This window comes from Rhinopithecus bieti, unplaced genomic scaffold (genome assembly GCF_001698545.2).
Source record: "Rhinopithecus bieti isolate Rb0 unplaced genomic scaffold, ASM169854v2 scaffold_39870, whole genome shotgun sequence".
Lineage (NCBI taxonomy): Eukaryota > Metazoa > Chordata > Mammalia > Primates > Cercopithecidae > Rhinopithecus > Rhinopithecus bieti.
This window is the reverse complement of record NW_016817144.1, coordinates 456,095-471,124: the sequence shown is the minus strand read 5'-3', so window position 1 is coordinate 471,124 and position 15,030 is coordinate 456,095. Positions and strand designations below refer to the sequence as shown.

The 15,030-nt window shown below is 46.6% G+C and overlaps 1 protein-coding gene across 3 annotated transcripts in view; it reads left to right on the top strand.

Annotated features, from left to right (window-relative positions):
* PITPNC1 (phosphatidylinositol transfer protein cytoplasmic 1) overlaps positions 1 to 15,030 on the top strand; it is a 346,211-nt gene that overhangs the window by 262,073 nt on the left and 69,108 nt on the right. The gene's annotated exons all lie outside the window — the stretch shown is intronic.

Below are 15,030 nucleotides of genomic sequence, written 5' to 3'. Positions count from 1 at the left end.
TGCCCATTCTATTGTTTTTGCGCAGAGAGGCTCACCAGGAATGAGCTGGGAGGAGACACAGCCCCGAAGTACCTCGGGGCGCTTGCTTGGTGAACAAGAGAAGGAAACTGAGAGCAGAGCTGCCGGCCTCCTCGTCTTTGGATACCCGGTGTGGCCACCCCACCGCATGAGCCGTAGCCAGCCATCTGTCTCAGTATTTCATTCTCTTCTCTTGAGGCTGAGCTAGTGTTGTGGCTGTGTCAGGAACCCTGCCTCTTTGTGCAAAGAATTCATTGTTCTGAGAAGGATGAGGATCAAATTCACCTCCACATGGCACACACCAAACAGTGAGGCTGTGAAAGGCTGGCCTGTGAGTGTCTCCAGGTTCAGTATCGATTTATCAATTGTAGAGAAAACCAGCAGTTCTAGTTCCCAGAGACCACCCTGTGAATTGAAATAAGAAGGAACGGGGAGAAATTGGAACTATTTTTAAGCTCAGCTTCTGAGGCTTATTTTAGGAGGCATTATTGATCATACTTCAGGGAAACCATTCTGCATCGCTGGTGCCAGTATCTACACGTGCACATGTGAAGTGTTGGCCTAGACTCCTGAGATCGTCTGTGTGTCCAAGGGAGGCTGCAGCCCAGAGGAGAATTCGGACTGAGGCTAATTTGCACCGAAATTAGACCAAGCTCATGAAAGGGCCCTTGCTGCAGCTGCCCTGGGAACTGTAGCTTAGAAGTGATTTTGTGCCCGTACAGCCTTTTTAGTAAATGAATTGAGTCATAGCATTTGTGATCCTTCTGCATGTACTTTGGTGCTTTTCTGTACTTTTCTGTCCTCTTTTTTGTTTGTTTTTTGTTTTTTGAGATGGAGTTTCACTCTTGTCACCCAGGCTGGAGGGCAATGGCACGATCTCAGCTCACTGCAGTCTCAGCCTCCCGGGTTCAAGCGATTCTCCTGCCTCAGCCTCCCGGATACCTGGGATTACAGGCGTGCACTATCACGCCCAGCAAATTTTTGTATTTTTAGTACAAAATGGGTTTTACCATGTTGGCTATGCTGGTCTCGAACTCCTGACCTGAGGTGATCCACCAGCCTTGGCCTCCCAAAGTGCTGGGGTTACAGGCGTGAGCCACCGCGCCCCAGCCTCTGTCCTCTTAATGAGTTACCATTGACCTAGAGCACCTGATTAGAACATTGTTTTTCCAAACAGCATCTTTTTCTCATGGGTCACTGTATCACTCTGATGACTGCCTCTTGAATCTTCTTCCTCACCCTTTATTTCACCCAGATGAGCCAGGGTTTACCATATGTGGGACTTCAGGTCGTGGCACAAAATGGTTCTCAACCCTCCACCGGTTTGCTGATGCTCTTTTTAGACACAAACCCTGGAATAAACGTGTCCTTTCTCTCAAAGGGACCCCACTGTGGATTCCTGTCCACTTTGTTATCCTTTTTACCCTTAGATCTCTGCCTCACCACTTTCCCAGGCAGCCTCTGCTTTTTCATCTTGCTGTTCTCGTTTTCCCCTGGTGCGTTCGTCAGCAGCTTTTTATGTTAAACTTCGCAGATGAGCCATGCCCGAAGTTATTCCTGTCCTTCTTTCTCTCCAGTGTATTGTTGTTGACAGGTTTTTATCTGTTGTTTTGAATTTTCTGTGACCTTTGGGGTGGGCAGAGAAAAAAAAAAGGGCAAATGTCCACCACTGACTGGTCTGAACGCCACATTTAATATGTTCTTTTTGAGTGTTCTAACCCTTCCCTCTGCCTGCACACATTTAATAACAGAGAACCAAAAAAAGCCTAGCTGCCTTCATTCATGAATATTTGGGACAGTGAGGCCTCAGAGAAGGCCAGCTTTTCTGGCTACAGGGACAGTCTTAATCTGGAGAATGGAAGAAAGAAGTCCTTTAAAAGCCAGAGAGTTGGCTGGGCGCAGTGGCTCACGCCTGTAATCCCAGGCACTTTGGGAGGCCAAAGTGGGTGGATCACTTGAGGTCAGGAGTTTGAGACTAGCCTGGCCAACAGAGTGAGACCCTGCCTCTACTAAAAATATAAACATTAGCCAGGCATAGTGGTGCATCCCTGTAACCCAGCTACTTGGGAGGCTGAGGCAGGAGAATCACTTGAACCCGGGAGCAAAGTTTACAGTAAGCCAAGATTGCACCACTACACTCCAGCCTGGGTGACAGAGCAAGACTGTCTCAAAACAAACAAAATAAACCCAGAGAGTTGTAATCGTTTCCCACAGCCGCCAAAACAAATCACCACAAATTGGGTGGCTTGAGAAAACAGAAATTGGTTCTCTTGCAGTTCTGGGGGCCAGAAGTCTGAGATCAAGGTCAGGCTCTGGGGGATGATCCCTCCTTGCCTCTTCCAGCCTCTAGTGGCTCCAGGCATTTCGTGGTTCGTGGCTGCAACACTTGAATCTCTGCCTCCCTCTTTACATGACTTTCTTCCCCCTGTGTGAACTGCCCTGTGCCTTAATCATATCTGTGTCCTCTCCTCTTCACGTAAGGATACCAGTCGTCAGATTTAGGAGCCACCCTACATCCAGGATGACTTCATCTCAAGATCCTGAACTAATTACATCTGCAAAGACCCTATTTCCAAGCAAGGTCACATTCTGAGGTTCCTGGGAGACATGAGATTCAGGGGAATACTCTTCAACTTACTATAGGAGTATATTGATGCCTCTGCCTGTGGAGGAGAATCAATACACCATACAACCCAGCAGTCCTACTCCTGAGTATTGACCCTATGAAAATGAAAACCTGGCCGGGTGCAGTGGCTCACACTTGTAATCCCAGCACTTTGGGAGACCAAGGCGGGTGGATCACTTAAGGTCAGGAGTTCGAGACCGGCCTGGCCAACATGGTGAAACCCTATCTCTACTAAAAGTACAAAAATTAGCTGGGTGTGATGGTGCACACCTGTAATCCCAGCTACTAGGGAGGCTGAGGCACGAGAATCACTTGAGCCCAAGAGTTAGAGGTTGCAGTGAGCTGAGATCGCACCGCCACTCCAGCCTGGGCGACAAAGTGAGACTCTGTCTCAAAAAAAAAAAAAGATATGTATAACTTTTATGGGTGGTTGCCAGTTTCTTCCTTGTATTTGACTGCATTTTCAAACTAAAACATCTAGTTCCTGGCTGAGTGCAGTGGTTCACGCCTGTAATCCCAGCACTTTGGGAGGCTTAGGTGGGTGGATCACCTGAGGTCAGGAGTCGAGACCAACCTGGCCAACATGGTGAAATCCCGGCTCTGCTAAAAATACAAAACTTAGCTGGGTGTGGTGGCACCCGCCTGTAATCCCCGCTACTCAGGAGGCTGAGGCAGGAGAATCACTTGAACCTGGGAGGCAGAAGTTGCAGTGAGCCAAGATCATGCCACTACACTCCAGCCTGGGTGACAGAATAAAATTCCGTCTCAGAAAAAAATAAAAATAAAAACATGGGCTGGGCGCGGTGGCTCACACCTGTAATCCCAGCACTTTGGGAGGCTGAGATGGGCAGATCACGAGGTGAGAAGATTGAGACCATCCTGGCTAACATGGTGAAACCCCATCTCTACTAAAAACACAAAAAATTAGCCGGGCGTGGTGGCGGATGCTTGTAGTCCAAGTTACTCGGGAGGCTGAGGCAGGAGAATGGCATGAACCCGGGAGGCGGAGCTTGCAGTGAGCCGAGATCGCGCCACTGCACTCCAGCCTGGGCGACAGAGCGAGACTCTGTCTCAAAAAAAAATGAAAATAAAATAAAAAATAAAACATCTAGTTCCTGAGAAACTTTTTTAAAAGAAAGAAAAGAAACCAACCTTAGAGGATATGCTTTATGCCTTCTAACAGGCACATTCATGACGGGATCAGATTGAACAGTTTAGGAGTCCACCACTTATTTCTGTGTGCTCAAACTGGGAATGACCATGATGCTGAATTTCCCTAAACTTGCATCTTGCCAGCCTTCTTGACAAAGAGTTCTATCTGGAAGTTTAAGTAGTTCTATTTAATAGGGAGAAACATTATTCAGTGACTAGGAAAAGAATCAGGCGAGCCTCCTTTCCTGACACCATGAATACCCATGTGTTTTCATCGGCTCCCTCAAGGTGGCCCAAGATCCAGGGGCTCTTTTCTACTTGTGCTTCTTGGCCCCCCAAGAGGACCCCCACAGGCATTCTCACTCTACTGCCAGTCACTCCACTAGGGGCTCAACATCCCTCTCCAGAGCCCTAGCCAACCCCGTGTGTGCCAGCGTCCTCGCTTACTGCCGGGGACCCAAGGACAATGCACAGCGCCTGCAGACGATGCTGAGGGCAGCCGCCTTACTCCACCCCACCTTCATCTCTGATCAAAGCTTTTCTACCATCAGGTGCTCCTCTGAGAGCTTTCCCCTCCCCTCCCCGCTCCCAGCTCACCCCCCACCCCCACCCAGGGCCATCTGCAGTGCCATCTGCCCCCAGTGCCATCTGCAGGCTTGTGGGTGCATGTCAATATTTCACCCTTTTCTGCAGTGGTGAGCCACTCTTAGCCTCAGAGGAGTCCTCACATCGCCAGCTCACACCCCTGAGAGCTTGACCATGTCCTCATTCACTCACCCTCCTTCCCAAAATCGCATAACTAAAACAGCCTAGAAGTGTCGCCAAGGCCCAAAGACAGCCTTCTGAAAATTACTTCTCAGTCTCTTAGCCTCCCTTTTCCTCTCCTCTGTTTCAAGCCCTTTATTTGTTTGTTTTTGTTGCTGTTTTTTGAAACAGGGTCTCACTTGGTCTTCCGGACTGGAGTGCAGTGGCTGTGTCACAGCTCACTGCAACCTTAACCTTCCAGGCTCAAAAGGTCCCCCTGCCCCAGCCCCCCAAGTAGCTGGGATCATAGATGCTTGCCACTACACCTGGCTAATGTTTAAAATTTTTTTAGAGATGGTGTCCCACTATGTTGCCCTGGCCGGTCTCGAACTCCTGCACATAAGCAATCCTCCTGCCTGTGCCTCCCAAAGTCCTGGGATCACAGGCGTGAGCCACTGCCCCGGCCTTAGAGCCCTTTAAAACTCAGACCCAGTACACTGGAGGGTAACTGAGCTGTCACTCAAAGGACACGGGACAGTGTGAGGAAAACAGAAGGGCACAGTGAGCCAGTCTCATGGAGATCCACAGAGGTGTTCTCCGGAGCTCCCCTTCCATCCCCTCACCCTTCTGTATCCCTGCTGCATAGGCTCGTCACCATCTCACTGGGGACAGGATTTTCTCAGACACTCTCAGGCCTGAAACCTATGCCTTCAGTTTGCGTTACAACTCCCTGCTGGCTCTGGAGAAACAATTTTCCCCTCTGCACCAGAGGCCTAATGATATTGTCCACCAGAAAGGGTTCTCCAGAGAAGCACTCAAGTTTACCCAGCAGCTAAGACGATCCGGCCTAACCCTGGTAAATGAGTTTCCTTTACTCAGCCTTAATACCCCCGAAATCCTGTGGCAAGTGGAACGTTTGATGGGGATTAAATAAAAGCAGTTTACCTCCCACTGTATTACGAGATGGGGTTTCAGTTCCATTCCAAGACCAAGGTCAGTACAGGAGTGGATCTGGGGTCATCACTGCCCTAGAGCCCCCGCACCAGCAGGCAGTTCTCTGGGGCCCCCAGATGGAAACCTCAGCAGCACTGAGCTACATTCCTGGCCTGGTGTCTCTGGACCACACTGCAGGCACGATGTGGGATTGGATTCTTTCTTCACGACACCAATCGGCCAGTCTCTTCTATCACCCCTGCTGGCCAAATAATCATCTTGGACCCCAACCACTAGGGACCTGTACTGAGTTCCCTCCTTGCTGAATTTGGACTACTAGAGTACTCTTGTCTGAAGCACATCTTATTTTATTTTATTTTATTTATTTTATTTTGAGACAAAGTTTCACTCTGTCGCCCAGGCTGGAGTGCAGTGGCACGATCTCAGCTCACTGCAGCCTCTGCCTCCCAGGTTCAAGTGATTCTCCTGCCTCAGCCTCCCCAGTAGCTGGGACTATAGGCGTGTGCCGCCATACCTGGCTAATTTTTGTATTTTTTGTAGAGACAGGGTTTCACCATGTTGGCCAGGCTGGTCTCAAACTCCTGATCTCAAGTGATCTGCCCTCCTCGGCCTCCCCAAGTGTTTGGATTACAGGTACGAGCCACCGCAGCTGGCCTGAAACATATATTTTAGTACTTCAGTAATATATAGATTATATGTTATATAATGTTGATTAAACTGTGTATTAAATCTAGTCTCCACAAAATCATGGCCTCCTTGAGAATGGACCTTCTCTTACACATTTTTCCAAGGCACAGTGTTGAACACACAGTAGATGCTTAACCAATATTTGCCGATTCATTGAGTGGTGGGCATTCAGCCTTTTCCTCTCTAGAGTGCTGTCCTTAAGTACAGTAATTCTATCTTAAGAACAAACAACAGCCGGGCGCGGTGGCTCAAGCCTGTAATCCCAGCACTTTGGGAGGCCAAGACAGGCGGATCACAAGGTCAGGAGATCGAGACCATCCTGGCTAACACGGTGAAACCCCATCTCTACTAAAAAAACAAAAAAACTAGCCTTGCGAGATGGCGGGCGCCTGTAGTCCCAGCTACTCTGGAGGCTGAGGCAGGAGAATGGTGTAAACTCCAGAGGCAGAGCTTGCAGTGAGCTGAGATCCAGCCACTGCACTCCAGCCTGGGTGACAGAGCGAGGCTCCGTCTCAAAAAAAAAAAAAAAAAAAGAACAAGTAACAGTTACCCAACTCTTTATTCTGCAAAACAGAAAAAAGAATAGAGACCAAAAATGGTTGAGGCCAGGTGCAGTGGCTCACACCTGTAATCCTAACACTTTGGGAGGCCATGGCAGGAGGATCACTTTAGCTCAGAAGTTTGTGATGCACCTGGGCAATGTAGCAAGATCCTGTATCTATTTGCAAAAACCATGATTACTTTTGCACCAACCTAATATTTAAAAAAAGAAAATAAAATGGTTTTGAAGAGCCCCAGGAAGAGTATCCTTTTTATTCCTATCTTAATGACCATGTAGAAGACAAGTTGAAATACTCTTGGGTTGGATTGTATATTCATATATATATTCATAAATATATATTCATAAATAGTCATGTATATATTTATGAAACAGTCACAACTGAATTGTGTAGCTGGGATAATGTTCTCAGTGAGATGACCAGTAGAGATGGTTTTCATCATTGGTAACCTGGACTTTTTTTTGTTTTTTTTAACAGCCATTAGTTCTTTTCAGGCTGTCCCCAACTGAATATGCTGCTGTTAGATAATAATCAATAAACCATGAACTGGCCAGGTGCAGTTGATTCCAGCCCTTTGGGAGGCCGAGGCGGTTGGATCACTTGAGGTCAGAAGTTTGAGACCAGGCCAACATGGTGAAACCCCATCTCTACTAAAAATACAAAAATTAGCCAGGCGTGGTAGCGCATGCCTGTAGTCCCAGCTACTTGGGAGGCTGAGGCAGGAGAATCACTTGAACCCAGGAGGCAGAGGTTGCAGTCATGCCAATGCATTCCAGCCTGGGTGACAGAGCAAGACTCCGTCTTAAAATAATAATAATAATAATAATAATAATAATAATAATAATAATAAACCATGAACCAACGCTAGACCCGTATGCTTAAAGTATTAACTAGCAACCAGTATCCCCTCCCTCCCCCAAACCAGTAGCCACTTTGCCGATGCACAGCATGAGTAGGACAGCGTTGTTAAAACATGAATTCTGCTTCCAGCGTTCCTGCTGGCTGAACCTGTACTTTGTTGGTATGTCTTCCTGAATTGCTTCCCCCAGCGAGCTCCCAAAAGCCAAAAAATAAAGTTATAGTAGAGAGGAACAGTGGTTTGGCTAGGTTTCTCTGTCTCTTTAATCGTATCTGAAGCATAAAACAAGATGACTGGTAGACTTTTCTCAAAATCCCTCCTAATCAGCCACCTCTACCTTGTATCCTCAGTAGCTTGTACAGATGGCAGGAAGATAAAAATCTACACAGCCACTAGGCTTGCACCTTCCCCCCGCCTGCCCAGCCCCTCAATTTTTAGAGGATAATAGATTTTCTTTTCTTTTTTTTTCTTCTGAGATGGAGTCTCACTCTGTCGCCCTGCTGTAGTACAGTGGCGTGATCTCGGCTCACTGCAACCTTCACCTCCCGGGTTCAAACGATTCTCCTGCCTCACTCAGCCTCTCGAGCAGCTGGGACTACAGGCATGCGCCACCACACCCAGCTAATTTTGTATTTTGTAGAGATGGGGTTTCATCATGTTGACCAGGCTGGTCTCAAACTCCTGACCTCAGGTGATCCACCTGCCTTGGCCTCCCAAAGTGCTGGGATTACAGGCATGAGTCACCACACCCACCCTAGATTTTATTTTCTAGAGCAGTTTAGGTTTACAGAAAAATTGTGCAGAAAGTACAGACATTTTTCATCTAAGCTTGGATCTTAAACCATCAAAGTTTCTGTTGTAGAGAAAAGAGCTGCAGAATTCATGATTCCCAAAATTGTGGATTTATGAAGAGCCACCCTGCATAGTGATCTTGATGGATTGTATCAAGACAAATCACAAAATCTAGAAACAAATCTAGAAATGAAGCAAGAGCAATTACAAATTTTAGAAAAACACCTCTGTTCAAAGAGAAATCTAGGCTGGTAAGACACATTTCATACTTACCAGTGTACCTCTCCCTTCTCTATTATGACCACACGGCACGTACTGGTTCATGAAATGGATTTACCTTAATTTCTTTGGCAATTCTCCCATAGTAGGATATTTAAGCTGTTTTCTTCTTTTTTCAATCTTAATTTGTCTTGACATTATAATAATGTTGCAATAAAATCTTTGTGCATAAGTCTTTTCCTTTAAGATTATTTTCTTTTTTTCTTCTTCTTCTTTCTTTCTTCTTTTTTTTTTTTTTTTTTTTTTAGGGTTTCACTCTGTCACCCAGGCTGGAATGCAATGGCACAATCACGGCTCATTGCAGCCTCCACTGCCTAGGCTCAAGCAGTCCTCCCACCTCAGCCTCCTGAGTAGCTGAGACCACAGATCCNAAGAGCAATTACAAATTTTAGAAAAACACCTCTGTTCAAAGAGAAATCTAGGCTGGTAAGACACATTTCATACTTACCAGTGTACCTCTCCCTTCTCTATTATGACCACACGGCACGTACTGGTTCATGAAATGGATTTACCTTAATTTCTTTGGCAATTCTCCCATAGTAGGATATTTAAGCTGTTTTCTTCTTTTTTCAATCTTAATTTGTCTTGACATTATAATAATGTTGCAATAAAATCTTTGTGCATAAGTCTTTTCCTTTAAGATTATTTTCTTTTTTTCTTCTTCTTCTTTCTTTCTTTTTTTTTTTTTTTTTTTTTTTTTTTTTTTCTTTTTTTTTTTTTTTTTTTTTTAGGGTTTCACTCTGTCACCCAGGCTGGAATGCAATGGCACAATCACGGCTCATTGCAGCCTCCACTGCCTAGGCTCAAGCAGTCCTCCCACCTCAGCCTCCTGAGTAGCTGAGACCACAGATCCATGCCACCTCACCCAGCTAATTTTTAAATTATTTGTAGAGACAAGGTATCACTATGTTGTCTAGGAGGTCTCAAACTCCTGGGCTCAAGCCATCCTCCCATCTTAGCTTCACAAAGTTCTGGGATTACAGCTGTGAGCCACTGTGCCTTGCCAAGATTCTTTTCTTTCTTTCTGGTTTTTATTATTATTATTTTATACAGAGTCTCACTCTCGTGCCATCTTGGCTCACTGCAACCTCTGCCTGGGTTTAAGCGATTCTCTTGCGTGCCCATCAATATGCCCAGCTAATTTTTGTATTTTTTAGTAGAGGCTGGGTTTTGCCATGTTGCCCAGGCTGGTCTCAAAACTCCTGACCTCAACTGATCTACCTGCCTTGACCTCCCAAAAGTGCTGGGATTATAGGCTTGAGCCCATGCCTGGCCACCAACATTCTTTTCTTAAGATAAATTCTCAAAACGTAAGTTTACTAGATAAAGTATATGAAGATGTGTAAGACACTTGATACTTGTTATCCTTAATACTTTACAAAACAGAGAAAATTACTCCCTTTTAATTTTGGAATCTATAAGATGGTAATTATCCAGATTTGCCTTCCCCATGTCGCATTTCTAGGTTCATATTTAAAGGAATGTTTCCTACTGAGCATTCACTCTCTAGTGTGTGTATGGCGAGGGTGGCCAGGGCAGTCAACCAGATTGACACCCAAATCCACTGCAGATGATTTGTGGGTAGACAGTAGAAGGGAAAGAGGATAAACACTTTTCCTTCTCCCTGTCTCTGATAAATAGCCAAAGAGGGGAACATTACTATAGGTGATATAGGAAAAGTTCCTCCGTGACCTCCCACACCCAGGTCCCATCTCAGGAGACAAGTTCAGCCCAAGGACAAATGAGACCATGAAGGTCACAGCACTCCAGTGTCAGGTACACCCCTGTAAAGCTTTGGCTTGGTGCAACAACAAAAGGCATTCGCATCCTAATGCAACCTCAGCAGATCTCTTCCTCCACCTCCAAGAGCCGGGAGTTGGACCAGAGCTCTGGCAGCTGCACCTGCCACCATCGGGGAGCCCAGATGAATCATTGCTGTGACTGAGTCTTTTCCTTTGGGGCACGGTGAAGCCTCTGCTTGTTTTTAACAGTGTTGGCTTAATTCTGGCTCCTGCCCTGAACTGAATGTGAAGATGAGACCGTTTTACCTTGTCCATGCTCTCTGATTACACCACATCAGGACTGTTGCCACTTCCCACTGCTCCGTGGCAGCCCCTCTGTGTACCACTCAAGTTGGCTAACTATGGGATGATAGGACAGAGAAGGAATAAGCCAAGGAGCAAGATGGAGGAGACTAATAGGATGCAGAGGCCACTTTTAACACCACAGGCTTTTTAACTGGAAGGAATGTTAATGGTCACCTGGGTCACTTGATCTCAGTCTCCTTAGGGCCACAGATCTCTTTGATGATCAGATGAAAGTGGTCGAACTCTCTTTCCAGAAAAATACACCTTCCCAAATTCCAGGATATCTCCCAGAATCCCTGAAACCCATTTTTCATAGAGATGGAGTTTCACCATGTTGGCCAGGCTGGTCTTGAACTCCTGACCTCAGGTGATCTGCCTACCTGGCCTCTCAAAGTACTGGGATTACAGGTGTGAGCCCCCCATGCCTGACCAGATAACTGAATTTAAACTCAGCTCTCCTGATTGCCAATGTAGGACCCATTAGCCCATAGTAGGTTGTCACCCTGCACTGAGCCCTGTGGCGGCAATTGTGGGAAATTAGGGTGCTTACAGCCAAGGAAATAGGATCTCAGACTCGTAGAAAAAAAAAAACTAAGATCAATGAGTAAGCAATATTCCTGCCATAGAGTCCTCTTTGGAAGGTAGAAGCTAATGTCTTCCATTAGTTCACCAGGCAATTATTGAGCGCCTGTGAGCATCTCTTAATCTCTGATCACTGGGAAATTCATTATTTATTAGAAATTGAAACTCTCCTGTAATCCCAGCACTTTGGGAGGCCGAGGTGGGTGGATCACCTGAGGTCAAGAGTTCTAGACCAGCCTGGCCAACATGGTAAAACCCCATCTCTACTAAAAATACAAAAATTAGTGTGGTGACACTCCACAGTGAGATGGAGTCTCACTGTGTTGCCTAGGCTGGAGTGCAGTGGCACAATCTCAGCCCACTGCAACCTCTGCCTCCCGAGTTCAGGCGATTCTCATGCCTCAGCCTCCCGAGTAGCAGGGTTCACAGGTATGTGCCACCATGCCCAGCTGGGGTTTCACCATGTTGACCAGGCTGGTCTCAAACTCCTGACCTCAAGCCATCTACCTGCCTTGGTCTCCCTAAGTGCTGGGATTACAGGTGTGAGCCACTGCACCCAGCTGACAGCCTATTATTTTCTTTCTTTTGCCAGCACATACTCTATTCTGCCTTGTATTTTTGGTAATAGCTCCCCAGTCTGTCTCTCCTACTAGATGATAACCTCTCAAGGGCTATCTTTGTAGTCCCTCAAGCCCAGGGCAGCACTTTGCATGCAATGGGTATATCAGTCAGGGCCCAATCAGGAGACAGAAACCACACAGTAATTTGAATAGGAGAAATGTAATAGAAGGAATTATTGATCTCTGATAGGAGCAACTATAAGGATGTAAAGGGAACTCCAAAGGGTACCCTAAGGCTGAGAGAGAATACCCAGGAAGGACAAAGTTGGAAGGGGCCCCTCTGCATGGCTGGAGTTCACATTTCGTTGGAGAAGGTGTGGTTGTAGCCCACAGGATGGTGGGGAAGTTCATGAGGCTGACCTGAGCCAGGGCTGGTTCACAGTGGTTGAGGAGCAGAGCGCCCTCTGGGGTGCAGGCCTGAGGAGGTTGCTAGACAGGTGTGTGTGTGAAGAGAGAGTCAGGCACGCTGCCAGTGCAAGGCCTGCAGCATGCAGTGCCTGCAGCAGGAGGGCCACCGTGAAGGGGTTACTGGGCCCAGGCTAGGGCTGCAAGGTCACTGAGCAACCGTGCACTCTAGGCATGCGGCTGGGGCAGAGCCTGACTGAAAGTCCCCACAGACAGACTCTGCAGCCCAGCAACATCTAAATCTGAAGGAGAAATCCCCTTCCTCTTGCAGTTGCCCTCCAGGGCCCCCTACTGATGAGGCTCATTGTAAAGGAGAAATGCTTACAGGGTCCAGTCCATGATCTCAGAGCAGAGGCGTAAGGGCTACTTTGGAACTGAGGCAATACTGTGAAAACTGCAATGGGTGCAATGGGGGATCAATAAAATGTTTGAATTAAATCAGGGAAAGCTATACAACCTGTCATGCCCCCCTTCATCCCTGCTTAGTTCCCTTTCTTTGAGTCCTATAGATTTTACTACCAATAAATGTCAAACCTTTTTAACTACTTTTGTAATTTACTCTCTGGAAGCTCATTTCCCTCTGGGGTATTCTGTGTGTGTGTGTGTGTGTGTGTGTGTGTGTGTGTGTGTGTGTGGTTTTTGTTGTTGTTGTTTTTGAGACAGAGTCTTACTCTGTCGACCAGGCTGGAGTGCAGTGGCACAATCTCCACTCACTGCAATGTCCACCTCCCAGGTTCAAGGGATTCTTCTGCCTCAGGCTCCCAGGTAGCGGGGATTACAGGCGCATGACAATACGCCCGGCTAATTTTTTTTATTTTTAGTAGGGATGGGGTTTCACCATCTCATCATGTTTACCAGGCTGGTCTTGAACTCCCAACCTCAAGTGATCCCCCTCCCCCCACCGCTTCAGCCTCCTGAAGTGCTGGGCTTACAGGTGTGAGCCACCATGCCCGGCCTCTGTGTGTCTTCTTAATGAGGCACTTGTCTCTCTTCTCTTAGCTCACACTTGAGATTTGCAAAAAGAAAGAAGGAGCAGGGGGACTGGCTCTTGCAAACAGTGTGAGACCCAGTATTTTATTTCACAACTTATTTCTCCACTTGAACTTGTTTCTCCACTGTCTGTTTCATTTCGAGGCAGTCCACTTGTCCCTCCCAAATGCTTTAGGAGTGTCCTGAGGCACTTGACTTCAAGTAGCAGTGGAAAGAATCAGAGTTGACCCAAGAACCAGTCTTTCTCTGACTTGAAGGAGAAGTCAGTGGCCACCTCGGGTCAGACTGGGGAGTTAATCTCCTTGGACAAATCTGAAGAGTCCAGTCTCCAAATATTTAGAAGAGAATAGGCAAGAAGAGAAGAACCACCAGCAGACTTGGAGGATAATTTCAACACAAATATTATTCAGATAGCATTTAGAAAGGGCTAATCATTTCAAGGAACTTGAGAATCCAACCAAGACGAGTTGAGCCTATACAGAACCCTTCAGATGCCCTCTTGTGGGAGACTGTGTTATTAATAGGCACCAAGTTCGGGTTAGGACAGTGTTCTTGGGTATCAACCACCCTGTTCTTCCAAAATACTGCATTCTCTCCCGAAGAGTCAGATGGAATTGTGTTAACTGGAGATTCCCTCCAGGAATGAGCTAAATAGTGAGATGCGGTTACAGTTAAGACTTCCTCTAAGAATGAAGTGGTTGTCCAAACTTAAATCTGTTGGCTGGGCATGGTGGCTCACGCCTGTAATCCCAGCACTTTGGGAGGCCAAGGTGGATGGATCACTTGAGGTCAGGAGTTCGAGACTAGCCTGGCCCAGATGGTGAAACCTCGTCTCTACTAAAAATACAAAAATTGACCAGTCTTGGTGATGGGCACCTGTAGTCCCAGCTACTCAGGAGGCTGGGTCAGAAGAATCGCTTGAACCCAGGAGGTGGAGGTTGCAGTGAGCCAAGATCCCACCACTGCACTCCAGCCTTGAGACTCTGTCTCAAAAAAAGAAAGCTGTTTGTCATCCTGCAGAAGGATGATGATCCCTTTAGACCAGAAAGATACAATGAGAAGAACTAGAAGAACTTAATTTTTTTTTTTGAGACAGTCTCACTCTGTTGCCCAGGCTGGAGTGCAATGACACAATCTCAGCTCACTGCAACCTCTGCCTCCCGGGTTCAAGTGATTTTCCTGACTCAGCCTCCCAAGTAGCTGGGATTACAGGCGTCCACCACCATGCCTGGCTAATTTTTGTATTTTTGGTAGAGACAGGGTTTCACCATGTTGGCCAAGGTGGTCTCAAACTCCTGACCTCAAGTGATCCACCCGCCTCGGCCTCCCAAAGCGCTGGGATTACAGGCGTGAACCACCGTGTCCAGGCCGACACTTATATCTATATATTGTGGCTGTGTTGTTGTTGTTATTATTATTATTGTTATTATTTTGCAAGTGATATGCATTCTGGGCCACTGGGACCTAGATCAGATTGGCAGGAAACTATCTCAGTGTCTTGCCAAGCTTTACGTTGTTACCTTTATGGGTGCAAGGGAAATTGTGCTCTTAAATGATCAAGAAAAACAGGTGTGTTTCCCTTGGGTAATGAGATTGTGGTTTATTTTCTTATTTTTGCTTATCTATATTTTCTGCAATGAGCATGTATTATTTGTGAAACTAAATATATATAAAA